The sequence below is a fragment of the Macaca mulatta genome, chromosome 6 (genome assembly GCF_049350105.2).
Source record: "Macaca mulatta isolate MMU2019108-1 chromosome 6, T2T-MMU8v2.0, whole genome shotgun sequence".
Lineage (NCBI taxonomy): Eukaryota > Metazoa > Chordata > Mammalia > Primates > Cercopithecidae > Macaca > Macaca mulatta.
In genome coordinates, this window is record NC_133411.1 from 130623962 (window position 1) to 130628134 (window position 4173).

The 4173-nt window shown below is 34.8% G+C and overlaps 1 pseudogene; it reads left to right on the top strand.

Annotated features, from left to right (window-relative positions):
• Positions 1-1121: 1121 nt before the first annotated feature.
• LOC100424848 (large ribosomal subunit protein eL18 pseudogene) lies at positions 1122-1708 on the top strand (annotated as a pseudogene).
• Positions 1709-4173: the final 2465 nt, after the last annotated feature.

Sequence of the window (4173 nt, forward strand, 5' to 3'; positions counted from 1 at the left end):
GCCAGTCACTGAGAAGGATAGAAATCAAATGCACTTTTCTTTAATCACAGCCTGTGACTTTTCTACTACACAATACTGTATCTACACCTTTACCAAATAAGTACTTGTTTGTACATGTTCACTTTATTTGTTCCATGTGTGGATTTTTATAACTTTACCTTAATTTTATGCTCATTAAAGAAAAATAATATATATCATATTACTTTCTGTATTCTGTTCCTTATGGAGAATCAGCATGGTTTCTGGCCATAGCAAACAGAAGAAGGGCCTCACATTAAATCATAATATACTCCAAAATGTCAAAATGAAGTTTTCATGTTAAAATTTATATATCCAAGAGTGATAAATGCTGACAATCCCCTACATAGTAGGGCATCGCACACGGCAGAGGATGACATGAGCTGTATAACTAGCAACCATAAATAATCTGTATTAGTTTTAAGACAATGTAAAAAATTATAAATTCTTGATCTATATAGAAAATAAAAACTGAAATGAATTCACTCTGTGAGAAAAATTTGTCACAAATCTTCATGGCAGGATGTGTTCTTTGCTCCGCCCCAATTTATATGGTAGAAATCACTTTAGAAATCTGTTTTAAATCTGTGTTCTATTTTAATGGATTTTGTAAAGTTAAATCATATGGAGTGACGCAAATTCCATTTAGATAGCAAAGTCTCTTTCAAAACATAGGCAGTAATCTATTCTACAGAAGATGCAGGGTTTTATATATTTTTTTAAAAAATGTAAATTTGTTCAATTATATATAAAGCAACTGTGGATCACCAAAACATGGACTGTCATAAAACTTACAAAATAAGTTCTTACAAAATAAAGGAATATTGACACTTACAAGTTGCATTCAAAAATGTTTGGGGAGAAAAACTCTCAGTTGTTATGCTACTTTAATGAAAGCTAGCATTTTATCAACTGTGATTTAAAATATATATATATATATAGAGAGAGAGAGAGAGAGAGAGAGAGAGAGAAAGTTATGGCGGGGGAAGACTCAAAAAAGCTGTGGAACTAGGAAAGGTTTTTTAAAAAGAGAGGTTTTTCCCTTAAGTGGTAAGAAATGGGAAACTAAGCTTTTGGGACCTGGCCCAGCAAGAGGCACCATCATGGAAGTTCACATCTGCCACAACAAGGACCCAAAGGTTCAGTGCAAGGAGCCCAAGAGACAGGATCTACCTGAGGCTGTTGGCCAAGCTGTACAGTTTTCTGGCCAGATGAACCAACTCCGCATTCAACTAGGTTGTGCTGAAGAGGTTGTTTATGAGTCGCACCAACCGGCCATCTCTGTCCCTTTCCCGAATGATCCGGATGATGAAGCTTCCCGGTCAGGAAAACAAAACAGCCATGGTTGTGGGGAACAAAATGGATGACGTGTGGGTTCGGGAGGTGCCCAAACTGAAGGTGTGTGCACAGCGTGTGACCAGCCAGACCGCAGCAGCATCCTCAGGGTGGGGGGCAAGATCCTCACTTTCCACCAGCTGACCCTGGATGCCCCCAGGGGCTGCAGCACCGTTCTGCTCTCCGGTTTTCACAAGGGCCGAGGGGGTACCGGCATTTTGGCAAGGCCAGGAGTACCATGCACAGCCACACCAAACCCTAAGTCCACTCCAAGGGCCGGAAGTTCGAGTGCGCCGGAGGCCTACGGGCCTGCTGAGGCTACAAAAACAAACCCTGGATCCTACCCTCTTATTAAAATGATTTTGGATACTGACAAAAAAAGAAAGAAAGAAAGAGAGAGACAGAGAGACAGAAACAGAGACAGAGAAAAAGAGAGAAGAAACTATGGCTCCTCCTCAAGTGAAATCAAAGCCTGCTAAAAGATGCCTGGAAAGCATTTTACAAGGTTTCTTTTCCCAAAGCTTATCAAGGGCATAACAAGGGTTTTCAAAATTTAAAAAGAAGACTAAATTAGCGCCAAGAGAAAATTAGGAAAGCTTTGTCAATTATGTGCATGTACACATGCCATGTGACATTATTTTTAATTCCAATTATTTTATAGAGAAGGTAACTTAGTGTTGTTAATTGTATATGGTCACCTTACGACCCCAAGACAAATTTGGCAAAGAAGAGGAAGACCTATGCGTTGCAAACTACAAAACATCACTGAGAGAAATTGAAGAGAACCTAGGCAAATAGATATACTGTGCTCCTAGTTCAGACAACTGAATAGTGTTAAGATGTCAGTTCTTCCAAAATTCATCTATAGAGTTAATGGCAATCCCAATCAAAATCCTGGCTTTTTAGTAGAAATTGATAACCTGACTCTCAATTTTATATAAAAATGAAAGGATCTAAACATTTGAAGACAACATTGATAAAGAAAAAAGTTGGTGGATTTAAACTACCTGATTATAAGAATTATTTTAAAACAACAATCTAGTATGGTATTGTCATCAAGACAGATAATATAATAGAAAATGGAGTCTAAAATAAACTGACAACTCTGTAGTCAACTGATTTCTAAAGCATGCAAAAAAAATTAATAGAAAAAAATCGTTTCAAAAAATGTTACTGGAAAAATTCAATATCCATACTAAAACCAAATATTATGTCCCATGGTATAGAATAATTTACCCAAAATGATCATAGACCTAAAAGTAAAAAGTAAAACTGTAAAATTTCTTGAAGAAAGCATAGGTGAAAACCTTTAAGACTTTGAATTAGGTAAAAATTTCTTGGATATGACAGCAAAAAGCATGACTCATTTTTTTAAATGATAGCACTTCATCAAAATCAAGAATATCTTATCTTTGAAAAACATTATTAAGAAAATGAAAAAAAAAGGCCAAATTGGGGAAAAACAGTCACAAATAACATTATCTGAAAAAGTACTTGTATTCATAATGCATTTTTTAAAAAACTCAAAAGCACAAACAAACCTATTAAAAATAGGCAAAATATTTGAATACACACTTCACCAGATATAGTAACCACATAAAAAGGAATTTAATGTCATTAGTTACATATAAATTAAAACCATAATAAGATATCACTACACCCCTTTCAGAATGGCCACAATTATCAAGACAGCATACCAAGTGTTGGTGAGAATGTAGAGCAACTGAGCAACTGAAGCTTTCAAACACTGCTTCTTGGAAATGTAAAATGCTGCAATCACTTTGGGAAAAGAAATTAGCTTTTTTATTTCAAATTAAACATATACCTTGCTTATGTCCCAGATATTTTACTCCTACATGTATATACCTAAGAATAAATGACAGACTATCTTCGTACAAAGGATTATACATGAATGCTCATATGGTCTTTACATGCTGTTGCTCAGAACTGGAAATAACCCAAATGTCCAAAAACAGCTGAATCAATAAATGGAGTATGGCATATTCATAAAAGGGAATATTATTCCACTATAAATGGAATGAACTAAGGATGCATGCAGCAACATAGAGGACTCTCAAAATAATAATGCTGAGTGAAAAAGGCAGACAAAAGATGGTACATACTGTAGTATTCAATTTACATAAATTTATGGAAAATATAAAGTAATCTATAATGGCAAAAAGCTGTTCAGTGATTATCTTGGGTAAGCTGAGTGGGATGGTGTGATTACAAAGAAGCACAATGAAACTTTGCCATAACAGATACGTTCATTATCTTGATTATAGTGATGGCTTCATGAGCATATAACTAGGTCAAACGTATCGAATTGCATACTTTAAATATGGGCAGTTTGTCATATATCAATTATACTTCAATTAAGTTGTAAAAATAGTTATAAAAGCAAAAGGCATGTCTCTGTACTTGTTTATATATATTCATTTTCATTTAAAAGGCCAAAATGTGTAGAATTGGCCACTTGCCTGACTTTTCTCTCTACTAAATAAAAAGAAATACTACTTACTCATACTTTGCTATTTCTGTTGTTCATCTGGTGTCAAAGTTCACATGAAAAGAGAAATGGTAAATTCTACATTACAGAGTACAGTAAATCTTCAAGTATTATGCTCTCCAATTATACCATAATTATAAATGATAAGGGTAGAAATTATAACTATCTGAATGTCTGTGCCCCTCTTCTCTTAGTTTTCTCTCCCTTAGTAGAAAAAATGATGCAAGAACTTTAAGCAAACCTGTCACTCCTACGAAATTCAATTTCTAATCCAAACATTTTTTTTAAAGTGGCACCTTAAAATGGTGCAG